Source organism: Rhinolophus sinicus, chromosome 6 (assembly GCF_057876585.1).
Source record: "Rhinolophus sinicus isolate RSI-liver-muscle chromosome 6, RSI-T2T, whole genome shotgun sequence".
Taxonomy (NCBI): Eukaryota; Metazoa; Chordata; class Mammalia; order Chiroptera; family Rhinolophidae; genus Rhinolophus; species Rhinolophus sinicus.
Genome location: NC_142506.1, coordinates 41,558,347 through 41,571,553, shown reverse-complemented (window position 1 = coordinate 41,571,553; position 13,207 = coordinate 41,558,347). Strand labels below are relative to the sequence as shown.

Genomic DNA, 13,207 nt, shown 5'->3' with positions numbered 1-13,207 from the left:
GCACAGGCGGGCACATGGACTGGGACAGACTCGCTGAGGCTGTGTTGAAGTGGCAGCCTCTCCACCGGAGTGTGGTCGTGCCCGGGGCTGGGCTCCACTACAGAGGCAGTGCCCGGGTATTGGCAGTCACCCTTGAAGGCCCCGGGCCAGGCCGGAGGGCCAGTGGGCTCCGAGCCCCGCCCAGGGACCCCCCCCAAGGGAGGAGAGTGGCAGCCCACAGGCACCCTGGTTGTGAGGGTTGTGTGCCTGCGTGCCTGCACTTCCCCTTGTGGTGGTCTCTCCTGGAGTCCAAGGGCGTGCGGTGTGTTTGGGTGCTGCTCCCTCTGTCCCCTGGTTTGACCCGGCTCTTTGTGCCCTGTGTGTTGGGGCCACCACGAACGGCGGGAAGGGAGGGCTCCTGGCTCTTGTGGGCGATGGGAGGGGGCGTGCGGGGGTGTGGGTAGAGGTGCCTGCCGGCGGAGACACAGGCTTGGATAACTGCTGCAGGCTGACGGCCTGCCTCAGCGAAGAGGACTAAGAAGAGGGTGTGGGGTGGAGCCCTGGCCGACGGGCCTGGTGTGCGGCCGGGGCTGCCAGCTTGTAGTGCCGGGTGGCTGACCGGCCTCTGGCCAGGGGGACCTTCGGCTGGCTGGGCGGCTGCAGAGGGGCAAGGGGCGGCAGGGGTTCGGAGGGAGCCACGCCGGGGCGGCGGCGCAAAAGGAGAGGCAAGCAAAAGCCTACAGGTATTCCCAGGCGGTCTCCCATCCAAGTACTAACCAGGCCCCTCCCTGCTTAGCTCCCGAATTCAGAGGAGATCGGGCGCGTTCAGGGTGGTATAGCCGTCGACGCTGGGACCTGGCTCCCCGCGCCCCAAGAGCCTGCTCCCGGACTGCCTCGTGAGCGCGCGCCATGCAGATGCTCCGCTCTGGTGGCGAACATCGACCCGCTGGCCGGCTCCGCCGTCACCGCGTCCCCGTCCAGTCCGGCTCCCCGCCTCCTCCGAATGCCCCTGGCGTGGGCGGCGGGCCACTCCTGGCCCGCAGCGAGGCCACTTCGCGCCACCGGAGGTTCCATGGGACACTGCCATTTCCCTGATGGTGCCAGAAGTCGTGGAACTCTGGCATCCTGGGATTCCCCAGGACCCAGACCGGCATACACCCCGCCCCCCTACCGCCACCAGGTTTACCCCCAACCGCACCCCCAAGACTGGTGGAGGCCTGCACCAGCAGGCAGCCCTGGGCCTGGGAGTTGTGGGAGAACCCCGCGGCGGCGGCGGCGGCGGCGGCGGCGGCGGCGGCGGCGGCGGCGTCCGCGGCGGAGGCAGGGGAGGGTGGCGATGTAGGCAATGGCAACCGCGTGGATGGCTCCAGGGCGGCGATGGCGGCGGCGACAATGGGGGCTTTGACGGTGGGCACTGGGGAGCGGGGAGCGCTGGCGGCGGCGGCGGTGGCGGGAGAGGGCGTGAGGGCGGTGGTGGCGCGGAGGCCGGGAGAGCAGAGGCGGGAGATTGAGGGAGTACGGCAAGGCCGGCGGCTGGGGTGGGGGCGGGGGAGAGGGCGGTGCTGGAGGCGGGGATGGGGAGAGGGGTGATGGCGGCGGCGGCAGCGGGGAGAGCAGAGGAGGCTGAATGAGGGAGTATGGCGTTGGCGGCGGCGGGGTCGCGGACGGGGGCGAGTGCAGCGCTGGCGGAGGGGGTGGGGAGCGTGGTGATGGCGGCGGCGGAGGCGGCGGCGGCGGCGCAGAAGCGGGGGCTGATCATGAGCAGCGCTGGCGGCGGCGGCGGCGAGGGAGGGTTGCGAGGTCGGCAATGGCGTCGGCGGCGGCGTTGTGTCGGCGGGGGCAGGAGGGAGGGCAGCGCTGGCGGGGGGTGTGGGAAACGCGGTGATGGCGGGGGCTTTGGTGGTGGCGGCGGGGGCCAGGGCAGCGCTGGTGGCGGCGGCGGCGGCGGCGGCGGTGGCGACCGCCGCTGGGCCAAGGGATCCGGATGACGGCCTGCGGGACCGAAGAGGACGAAGAAGAGTGTGTGGGGGGGGGAGCACTGGCCGACGGGCCTGGTGTGCCGCCGGGGCTGCCAGCTTGTAGTGCCGGGTGGCTGACCGGCCTCTGGCCAGGGGGACCTTCGGCTGGCTGGGCGGCTGCAGAGGGGCAAGGGGCGGCAGGGGTTCGGAGGGAGCCACGCCGGGGCGGCGATGCAAAAGGAGAGGCGAGCAAAAGCCTACAGGTGTTCCCAGGTGGTCTCCCACCCAAGTACTAACCAGGCCCGACCCTGCTTAGCTTCCGAGTTCAGACGAGATCTGGCGCGTTCAGGGCGGTATGGCCTTAGGCGCTGGACCCGGCTCCCGGCGCTCCAAGAGCCTGCTCCCGGCCTGCCTCCTGAGCGCGCGCCATGCTGCTGGGCCGCTCGGGTGGCGAGCATGTCTGCCTGAGCGCCTCCCGCCCGCTCCCCGCCTCCTCCGGACGCCGCTGGTGTGGGCGACGGGCTACTCCTGGCACACAGCGAGGCCCCTTCGCGCCCCCCCAGTGGCTCCACGGGCCTCGGTCACTTCCCTGACTGTGACAGATATCTGGGCGCCCGGGCATCCTGGGACTCCCCAGGCCCCGAACGGCTTTTACCCCGGGCCCCTACCCCAACCCCTCTCATCCCCCATCCCAGCCCCACAACCGCACAGCCCCCCTTGCTGCTGGACTGCCCCCACCTCTCAGGGCCACCGAGGGGGGCGCAGGGTCCTCTCAGTCCCCTCCGGCCCTAGGGACGTGCAACCCAGGCCCTGGCCCTGGCCGGCCCCACCCACTGGCCCAAAGCCAGGGAGAGCCACCCGCGCCACCAGGGTGCAGGAGCTCCGGTCTGCAGCCACCCTTCGTCACAAGCCTTCAGTCTGGGCCCTCGCCCCTCGTCAGCACCCGGAGTCCCGCCCGACCTCCGGTCCCTTCAGTGGCTACACGTCACGTCTCCTGACCCGGGGAGGTGAGAGAGGCCAGAGACGGAGCAAGAGAGTGGCGGAGAGAGACAGACGGGGACTGGGGACAGACTCCCAGAGAGCAGTTTGAGGCTCTGGGCCTCGCGTGGAGGGGTGCTGCGTGGGGGCTGCATGGTCATCAGCTGTGACCGCTTGGCCATCAGCTGTTGCCAGTTGGCCATGGGCCCCCGGAGGTGCTGCGTTGGCCAAGCTAGGAAGCGCGGGTGGTGGACTGCAAATTGCAGAGTGGCGCGGATTGCAGTGGGCCGGCTTGGTGGGTCGACGGTCGGTGTGTCGGTGGGTTGGCAGAGAAACGGCCGACCGGTTGGGGATCGGGCGGCTCCGGCCTGCCGTGTCTCCAAGCCAGCCGCCCGTGAGAAATGGTGCTCTCAGCCCCCTATCCGTGGCTCCGTTGGTGTTCCTTCTTGGCCTCACCATATCCTGCGTTCTTGTGCGGGGACGGGGACTAGAGTCCCCGCAGGACAGGGACCGACAGACAGAACGGGAGGAGGCGTAAGAGGGAGCGAGATGGAAATATACACGTATATGTACACGTATGTATCCCGACATACAGAGAGACATGGACAGAGACAGAAAAAGGGGGCTGGCTCGCGGGAGAGAGCTCCTGAGCGAGAGGCAGAGCCCAACAGGCACGTCACAGAGCCAGAGAGACGTGGGGGGGCCGGGGGGGAGGGACGCACAGGCGGGCACATGGACTGGGACAGACTCGCTGAGGCTGTGTTGAAGTGGCAGCCTCTCCACCGGAGTGTGGTCGTGCCCGGGGCTGGGCTCCACTACAGAGGCAGTGCCCGGGTATTGGCAGTCACCCTTGAAGGCCCCGGGCCAGGCCGGAGGGCCAGTGGGCTCCGAGCCCCGCCCAGGGACCCCCCCCAAGGGAGGAGAGTGGCAGCCCACAGGCACCCTGGTTGTGAGGGTTGTGTGCCTGCGTGCCTGCACTTCCCCTTGTGGTGGTCTCTCCTGGAGTCCAAGGGCGTGCGGTGTGTTTGGGTGCTGCTCCCTCTGTCCCCTGGTTTGACCCGGCTCTTTGTGCCCTGTGTGTTGGGGCCACCACGAACGGCGGGAAGGGAGGGCTCCTGGCTCTTGTGGGCGATGGGAGGGGGCGTGCGGGGGTGTGGGTAGAGGTGCCTGCCGGCGGAGACACAGGCTTGGATAACTGCTGCAGGCTGACGGCCTGCCTCAGCGAAGAGGACTAAGAAGAGGGTGTGGGGTGGAGCCCTGGCCGACGGGCCTGGTGTGCGGCCGGGGCTGCCAGCTTGTAGTGCCGGGTGGCTGACCGGCCTCTGGCCAGGGGGACCTTCGGCTGGCTGGGCGGCTTCAGAGGGGCAAGGGGCGGCAGGGGTTCGGAGGGAGCCACGCCGGGGCGGCGGCGCAAAAGGAGAGGCAAGCAAAAGCCTACAGGTATTCCCAGGCGGTCTCCCATCCAAGTACTAACCAGGCCCCTCCCTGCTTAGCTCCCGAATTCAGAGGAGATCGGGCGCGTTCAGGGTGGTATAGCCGTCGACGCTGGGACCTGGCTCCCCGCGCCCCAAGAGCCTGCTCCCGGACTGCCTCGTGAGCGCGCGCCATGCAGATGCTCCGCTCTGGTGGCGAACATCGACCCGCTGGCCGGCTCCGCCGTCACCGCGTCCCCGTCCAGTCCGGCTCCCCGCCTCCTCCGAATGCCCCTGGCGTGGGCGGCGGGCCACTCCTGGCCCGCAGCGAGGCCACTTCGCGCCACCGGAGGTTCCATGGGACACTGCCATTTCCCTGATGGTGCCAGAAGTCGTGGAACTCTGGCATCCTGGGATTCCCCAGGACCCAGACCGGCATACACCCCGCCCCCCTACCGCCACCAGGTTTACCCCCAACCGCACCCCCAAGACTGGTGGAGGCCTGCACCAGCAGGCAGCCCTGGGCCTGGGAGTTGTGGGAGAACCCCGCGGCGGCGGCGGCGGCGGCGGCGGCGGCGGCGGCGGCGTCCGCGGCGGAGGCAGGGGAGGGTGGCGATGTAGGCAATGGCAACCGCGTGGATGGCTCCAGGGCGGCGATGGCGGCGGCGACAATGGGGGCTTTGACGGTGGGCACTGGGGAGCGGGGAGCGCTGGCGGCGGCGGCGGTGGCGGGAGAGGGCGTGAGGGCGGTGGTGGCGCGGAGGCCGGGAGAGCAGAGGCGGGAGATTGAGGGAGTACGGCAAGGCCGGCGGCTGGGGTGGGGGCGGGGGAGAGGGCGGTGCTGGAGGCGGGGATGGGGAGAGGGGTGATGGCGGCGGCGGCAGCGGGGAGAGCAGAGGAGGCTGAATGAGGGAGTATGGCGTTGGCGGCGGCGGGGTCGCGGACGGGGGCGAGTGCAGCGCTGGCGGAGGGGGTGGGGAGCGTGGTGATGGCGGCGGCGGCGGCGGCGGCGGCGGCGCAGAAGCGGGGGCTGATCATGAGCAGCGCTGGCGGCGGCGGCGGCGAGGGAGGGTTGCGAGGTCGGCAATGGCGTCGGCGGCGGCGTTGTGTCGGCGGGGGCAGGAGGGAGGGCAGCGCTGGCGGGGGGTGTGGGAAACGCGGTGATGGCGGGGGCTTTGGTGGTGGCGGCGGGGGCCAGGGCAGCGCTGGTGGCGGCGGCGGCGGCGGCGGCGGTGGCGACCGCCGCTGGGCCAAGGGATCCGGATGACGGCCTGCGGGACCGAAGAGGACGAAGAAGAGTGTGTGGGGGGGGGAGCACTGGCCGACGGGCCTGGTGTGCCGCCGGGGCTGCCAGCTTGTAGTGCCGGGTGGCTGACCGGCCTCTGGCCAGGGGGACCTTCGGCTGGCTGGGCGGCTGCAGAGGGGCAAGGGGCGGCAGGGGTTCGGAGGGAGCCACGCCGGGGCGGCGATGCAAAAGGAGAGGCGAGCAAAAGCCTACAGGTGTTCCCAGGTGGTCTCCCACCCAAGTACTAACCAGGCCCGACCCTGCTTAGCTTCCGAGTTCAGACGAGATCTGGCGCGTTCAGGGCGGTATGGCCTTAGGCGCTGGACCCGGCTCCCGGCGCTCCAAGAGCCTGCTCCCGACCTGCCTCCTGAGCGCGCGCCATGCTGCTGGGCCGCTCGGGTGGCGAGCATGTCTGCCTGAGCGCCTCCCGCCCGCTCCCCGCCTCCTCCGGACGCCGCTGGTGTGGGCGACGGGCTACTCCTGGCACACAGCGAGGCCCCTTCGCGCCCCCCCAGTGGCTCCACGGGCCTCGGTCACTTCCCTGACTGTGACAGATATCTGGGCGCCCGGGCATCCTGGGACTCCCCAGGCCCCGAACGGCTTTTACCCCGGGCCCCTACCCCAACCCCTCTCATCCCCCATCCCAGCCCCACAACCGCACAGCCCCCCTTGCTGCTGGACTGCCCCCACCTCTCAGGGCCACCGAGGGGGGCGCAGGGTCCTCTCAGTCCCCTCCGGCCCTAGGGACGTGCAACCCAGGCCCTGGCCCTGGCCGGCCCCACCCACTGGCCCAAAGCCAGGGAGAGCCACCCGCGCCACCAGGGTGCAGGAGCTCCGGTCTGCAGCCACCCTTCGTCACAAGCCTTCAGTCTGGGCCCTCGCCCCTCGTCAGCACCCGGAGTCCCGCCCGACCTCCGGTCCCTTCAGTGGCTACACGTCACGTCTCCTGACCCGGGGAGGTGAGAGAGGCCAGAGACGGAGCAAGAGAGTGGCGGAGAGAGACAGACGGGGACTGGGGACAGACTCCCAGAGAGCAGTTTGAGGCTCTGGGCCTCGCGTGGAGGGGTGCTGCGTGGGGGCTGCATGGTCATCAGCTGTGACCGCTTGGCCATCAGCTGTTGCCAGTTGGCCATGGGCCCCCGGAGGTGCTGCGTTGGCCAAGCTAGGAAGCGCGGGTGGTGGACTGCAAATTGCAGAGTGGCGCGGATTGCAGTGGGCCGGCTTGGTGGGTCGACGGTCGGTGTGTCGGTGGGTTGGCAGAGAAACGGCCGACCGGTTGGGGATCGGGCGGCTCCGGCCTGCCGTGTCTCCAAGCCAGCCGCCCGTGAGAAATGGTGCTCTCAGCCCCCTATCCGTGGCTCCGTTGGTGTTCCTTCTTGGCCTCACCATATCCTGCGTTCTTGTGCGGGGACGGGGACTAGAGTCCCCGCAGGACAGGGACCGACAGACAGAACGGGAGGAGGCGTAAGAGGGAGCGAGATGGAAATATACACGTATATGTACACGTATGTATCCCGACATACAGAGAGACATGGACAGAGACAGAAAAAGGGGGCTGGCTCGCGGGAGAGAGCTCCTGAGCGAGAGGCAGAGCCCAACAGGCACGTCACAGAGCCAGAGAGACGTGGGGGGGCCGGGGGGGAGGGACGCACAGGCGGGCACATGGACTGGGACAGACTCGCTGAGGCTGTGTTGAAGTGGCAGCCTCTCCACCGGAGTGTGGTCGTGCCCGGGGCTGGGCTCCACTACAGAGGCAGTGCCCGGGTATTGGCAGTCACCCTTGAAGGCCCCGGGCCAGGCCGGAGGGCCAGTGGGCTCCGAGCCCCGCCCAGGGACCCCCCCCAAGGGAGGAGAGTGGCAGCCCACAGGCACCCTGGTTGTGAGGGTTGTGTGCCTGCGTGCCTGCACTTCCCCTTGTGGTGGTCTCTCCTGGAGTCCAAGGGCGTGCGGTGTGTTTGGGTGCTGCTCCCTCTGTCCCCTGGTTTGACCCGGCTCTTTGTGCCCTGTGTGTTGGGGCCACCACGAACGGCGGGAAGGGAGGGCTCCTGGCTCTTGTGGGCGATGGGAGGGGGCGTGCGGGGGTGTGGGTAGAGGTGCCTGCCGGCGGAGACACAGGCTTGGATAACTGCTGCAGGCTGACGGCCTGCCTCAGCGAAGAGGACTAAGAAGAGGGTGTGGGGTGGAGCCCTGGCCGACGGGCCTGGTGTGCGGCCGGGGCTGCCAGCTTGTAGTGCCGGGTGGCTGACCGGCCTCTGGCCAGGGGGACCTTCGGCTGGCTGGGCGGCTGCAGAGGGGCAAGGGGCGGCAGGGGTTCGGAGGGAGCCACGCCGGGGCGGCGGCGCAAAAGGAGAGGCAAGCAAAAGCCTACAGGTATTCCCAGGCGGTCTCCCATCCAAGTACTAACCAGGCCCCTCCCTGCTTAGCTCCCGAATTCAGAGGAGATCGGGCGCGTTCAGGGTGGTATAGCCGTCGACGCTGGGACCTGGCTCCCCGCGCCCCAAGAGCCTGCTCCCGGACTGCCTCGTGAGCGCGCGCCATGCAGATGCTCCGCTCTGGTGGCGAACATCGACCCGCTGGCCGGCTCCGCCGTCACCGCGTCCCCGTCCAGTCCGGCTCCCCGCCTCCTCCGAATGCCCCTGGCGTGGGCGGCGGGCCACTCCTGGCCCGCAGCGAGGCCACTTCGCGCCACCGGAGGTTCCATGGGACACTGCCATTTCCCTGATGGTGCCAGAAGTCGTGGAACTCTGGCATCCTGGGATTCCCCAGGACCCAGACCGGCATACACCCCGCCCCCCTACCGCCACCAGGTTTACCCCCAACCGCACCCCCAAGACTGGTGGAGGCCTGCACCAGCAGGCAGCCCTGGGCCTGGGAGTTGTGGGAGAACCCCGCGGCGGCGGCGGCGGCGGCGGCGGCGGCGGCGGCGGCGGCGGCGTCCGCGGCGGAGGCAGGGGAGGGTGGCGATGTAGGCAATGGCAACCGCGTGGATGGCTCCAGGGCGGCGATGGCGGCGGCGACAATGGGGGCTTTGACGGTGGGCACTGGGGAGCGGGGAGCGCTGGCGGCGGCGGCGGTGGCGGGAGAGGGCGTGAGGGCGGTGGTGGCGCGGAGGCCGGGAGAGCAGAGGCGGGAGATTGAGGGAGTACGGCAAGGCCGGCGGCTGGGGTGGGGGCGGGGGAGAGGGCGGTGCTGGAGGCGGGGATGGGGAGAGGGGTGATGGCGGCGGCGGCAGCGGGGAGAGCAGAGGAGGCTGAATGAGGGAGTATGGCGTTGGCGGCGGCGGGGTCGCGGACGGGGGCGAGTGCAGCGCTGGCGGAGGGGGTGGGGAGCGTGGTGATGGCGGCGGCGGAGGCGGCGGCGGCGGCGCAGAAGCGGGGGCTGATCATGAGCAGCGCTGGCGGCGGCGGCGGCGAGGGAGGGTTGCGAGGTCGGCAATGGCGTCGGCGGCGGCGTTGTGTCGGCGGGGGCAGGAGGGAGGGCAGCGCTGGCGGGGGGTGTGGGAAACGCGGTGATGGCGGGGGCTTTGGTGGTGGCGGCGGGGGCCAGGGCAGCGCTGGTGGCGGCGGCGGCGGCGGCGGCGGTGGCGACCGCCGCTGGGCCAAGGGATCCGGATGACGGCCTGCGGGACCGAAGAGGACGAAGAAGAGTGTGTGGGGGGGGGAGCACTGGCCGACGGGCCTGGTGTGCCGCCGGGGCTGCCAGCTTGTAGTGCCGGGTGGCTGACCGGCCTCTGGCCAGGGGGACCTTCGGCTGGCTGGGCGGCTGCAGAGGGGCAAGGGGCGGCAGGGGTTCGGAGGGAGCCACGCCGGGGCGGCGATGCAAAAGGAGAGGCGAGCAAAAGCCTACAGGTGTTCCCAGGTGGTCTCCCACCCAAGTACTAACCAGGCCCGACCCTGCTTAGCTTCCGAGTTCAGACGAGATCTGGCGCGTTCAGGGCGGTATGGCCTTAGGCGCTGGACCCGGCTCCCGGCGCTCCAAGAGCCTGCTCCCGGCCTGCCTCCTGAGCGCGCGCCATGCTGCTGGGCCGCTCGGGTGGCGAGCATGTCTGCCTGAGCGCCTCCCGCCCGCTCCCCGCCTCCTCCGGACGCCGCTGGTGTGGGCGACGGGCTACTCCTGGCACACAGCGAGGCCCCTTCGCGCCCCCCCAGTGGCTCCACGGGCCTCGGTCACTTCCCTGACTGTGACAGATATCTGGGCGCCCGGGCATCCTGGGACTCCCCAGGCCCCGAACGGCTTTTACCCCGGGCCCCTACCCCAACCCCTCTCATCCCCCATCCCAGCCCCACAACCGCACAGCCCCCCTTGCTGCTGGACTGCCCCCACCTCTCAGGGCCACCGAGGGGGGCGCAGGGTCCTCTCAGTCCCCTCCGGCCCTAGGGACGTGCAACCCAGGCCCTGGCCCTGGCCGGCCCCACCCACTGGCCCAAAGCCAGGGAGAGCCACCCGCGCCACCAGGGTGCAGGAGCTCCGGTCTGCAGCCACCCTTCGTCACAAGCCTTCAGTCTGGGCCCTCGCCCCTCGTCAGCACCCGGAGTCCCGCCCGACCTCCGGTCCCTTCAGTGGCTACACGTCACGTCTCCTGACCCGGGGAGGTGAGAGAGGCCAGAGACGGAGCAAGAGAGTGGCGGAGAGAGACAGACGGGGACTGGGGACAGACTCCCAGAGAGCAGTTTGAGGCTCTGGGCCTCGCGTGGAGGGGTGCTGCGTGGGGGCTGCATGGTCATCAGCTGTGACCGCTTGGCCATCAGCTGTTGCCAGTTGGCCATGGGCCCCCGGAGGTGCTGCGTTGGCCAAGCTAGGAAGCGCGGGTGGTGGACTGCAAATTGCAGAGTGGCGCGGATTGCAGTGGGCCGGCTTGGTGGGTCGACGGTCGGTGTGTCGGTGGGTTGGCAGAGAAACGGCCGACCGGTTGGGGATCGGGCGGCTCCGGCCTGCCGTGTCTCCAAGCCAGCCGCCCGTGAGAAATGGTGCTCTCAGCCCCCTATCCGTGGCTCCGTTGGTGTTCCTTCTTGGCCTCACCATATCCTGCGTTCTTGTGCGGGGACGGGGACTAGAGTCCCCGCAGGACAGGGACCGACAGACAGAACGGGAGGAGGCGTAAGAGGGAGCGAGATGGAAATATACACGTATATGTACACGTATGTATCCCGACATACAGAGAGACATGGACAGAGACAGAAAAAGGGGGCTGGCTCGCGGGAGAGAGCTCCTGAGCGAGAGGCAGAGCCCAACAGGCACGTCACAGAGCCAGAGAGACGTGGGGGGGCCGGGGGGGAGGGACGCACAGGCGGGCACATGGACTGGGACAGACTCGCTGAGGCTGTGTTGAAGTGGCAGCCTCTCCACCGGAGTGTGGTCGTGCCCGGGGCTGGGCTCCACTACAGAGGCAGTGCCCGGGTATTGGCAGTCACCCTTGAAGGCCCCGGGCCAGGCCGGAGGGCCAGTGGGCTCCGAGCCCCGCCCAGGGACCCCCCCCAAGGGAGGAGAGTGGCAGCCCACAGGCACCCTGGTTGTGAGGGTTGTGTGCCTGCGTGCCTGCACTTCCCCTTGTGGTGGTCTCTCCTGGAGTCCAAGGGCGTGCGGTGTGTTTGGGTGCTGCTCCCTCTGTCCCCTGGTTTGACCCGGCTCTTTGTGCCCTGTGTGTTGGGGCCACCACGAACGGCGGGAAGGGAGGGCTCCTGGCTCTTGTGGGCGATGGGAGGGGGCGTGCGGGGGTGTGGGTAGAGGTGCCTGCCGGCGGAGACACAGGCTTGGATAACTGCTGCAGGCTGACGGCCTGCCTCAGCGAAGAGGACTAAGAAGAGGGTGTGGGGTGGAGCCCTGGCCGACGGGCCTGGTGTGCGGCCGGGGCTGCCAGCTTGTAGTGCCGGGTGGCTGACCGGCCTCTGGCCAGGGGGACCTTCGGCTGGCTGGGCGGCTTCAGAGGGGCAAGGGGCGGCAGGGGTTCGGAGGGAGCCACGCCGGGGCGGCGGCGCAAAAGGAGAGGCAAGCAAAAGCCTACAAGTATTCCCAGGCGGTCTCCCATCCAAGTACTAACCAGGCCCCTCCCTGCTTAGCTCCCGAATTCAGAGGAGATCGGGCGCGTTCAGGGTGGTATAGCCGTCGACGCTGGGACCTGGCTCCCCGCGCCCCAAGAGCCTGCTCCCGGACTGCCTCGTGAGCGCGCGCCATGCAGATGCTCCGCTCTGGTGGCGAACATCGACCCGCTGGCCGGCTCCGCCGTCACCGCGTCCCCGTCCAGTCCGGCTCCCCGCCTCCTCCGAATGCCCCTGGCGTGGGCGGCGGGCCACTCCTGGCCCGCAGCGAGGCCACTTCGCGCCACCGGAGGTTCCATGGGACACTGCCATTTCCCTGATGGTGCCAGAAGTCGTGGAACTCTGGCATCCTGGGATTCCCCAGGACCCAGACCGGCATACACCCCGCCCCCCTACCGCCACCAGGTTTACCCCCAACCGCACCCCCAAGACTGGTGGAGGCCTGCACCAGCAGGCAGCCCTGGGCCTGGGAGTTGTGGGAGAACCCCGCGGCGGCGGCGGCGGCGGCGGCGGCGGCGGCGGCGGCGGCGTCCGCGGCGGAGGCAGGGGAGGGTGGCGATGTAGGCAATGGCAACCGCGTGGATGGCTCCAGGGCGGCGATGGCGGCGGCGACAATGGGGGCTTTGACGGTGGGCACTGGGGAGCGGGGAGCGCTGGCGGCGGCGGCGGTGGCGGGAGAGGGCGTGAGGGCGGTGGTGGCGCGGAGGCCGGGAGAGCAGAGGCGGGAGATTGAGGGAGTACGGCAAGGCCGGCGGCTGGGGTGGGGGCGGGGGAGAGGGCGGTGCTGGAGGCGGGGATGGGGAGAGGGGTGATGGCGGGGGCGGCAGCGGGGAGAGCAGAGGAGGCTGAATGAGTGAGTATGGCGTTGGCGGCGGCGGGGTCGCGGACGGGGGCGAGTGCAGCGCTGGCGGAGGGGGTGGGGAGCGTGGTGATGGCGGCGGCGGCGGCGGCGGCGGCGGCGCAGAAGCGGGGGCTGATCATGAGCAGCGCTGGCGGCGGCGGCGGCGAGGGAGGGTTGCGAGGTCGGCAATGGCGTCGGCGGCGGCGTTGTGTCGGCGGGGGCAGGAGGGAGGGCAGCGCTGGCGGGGGGTGTGGGAAACGCGGTGATGGCGGGGGCTTTGGTGGTGGCGGCGGGGGGCCAGGGCAGCGCTGGTGGCGGCGGCGGCGGCGGCGGCGGTGGCGACCGCCGCTGGGCCAAGGGATCCGGATGACGGCCTGCGGGACCGAAGAGGACGAAGAAGAGTGTGTGGGGGGGGGAGCACTGGCCGACGGGCCTGGTGTGCCGCCGGGGCTGCCAGCTTGTAGTGCCGGTTGGCTGACCGGCCTCTGGCCAGGGGGACCTTCGGCTGGCTGGGCGGCTGCAGAGGGGCAAGGGGCGGCAGGGGTTCGGAGGGAGCCACGCCGGGGCGGCGATGCAAAAGGAGAGGCGAGCAAAAGCCTACAGGTGTTCCCAGGTGGTCTCCCACCCAAGTACTAACCAGGCCCGACCCTGCTTAGCTTCCGAGTTCAGACGAGATCTGGCGCGTTCAGGGCGGTATGGCCTTAGGCGCTGGACCCGGC

The 13,207-nt window shown here is 70.3% G+C and overlaps 8 pseudogenes; all 8 read right to left on the bottom strand.

The window, feature by feature from the left end:
- Positions 1–706: 706 nt before the first annotated feature.
- Positions 707–826, bottom strand: LOC148758138 (5S ribosomal RNA; annotated as a pseudogene).
- Positions 827–2,184: 1,358 nt separating this feature from the next.
- On the bottom strand, positions 2,185–2,304 carry LOC148758137 (5S ribosomal RNA; annotated as a pseudogene).
- Positions 2,305–4,339: 2,035 nt separating this feature from the next.
- On the bottom strand, positions 4,340–4,459 carry LOC148758136 (5S ribosomal RNA; annotated as a pseudogene).
- A 1,352-nt stretch (positions 4,460–5,811) lies between these two features.
- Positions 5,812–5,931, bottom strand: LOC148758135 (5S ribosomal RNA; annotated as a pseudogene).
- A 2,035-nt stretch (positions 5,932–7,966) lies between these two features.
- LOC148758134 (5S ribosomal RNA) lies at positions 7,967–8,086 on the bottom strand (annotated as a pseudogene).
- A 1,358-nt stretch (positions 8,087–9,444) lies between these two features.
- LOC148758133 (5S ribosomal RNA) lies at positions 9,445–9,564 on the bottom strand (annotated as a pseudogene).
- A 2,035-nt stretch (positions 9,565–11,599) lies between these two features.
- Positions 11,600–11,719, bottom strand: LOC148758132 (5S ribosomal RNA; annotated as a pseudogene).
- A 1,356-nt stretch (positions 11,720–13,075) lies between these two features.
- Positions 13,076–13,195, bottom strand: LOC148758131 (5S ribosomal RNA; annotated as a pseudogene).
- Positions 13,196–13,207: the final 12 nt, after the last annotated feature.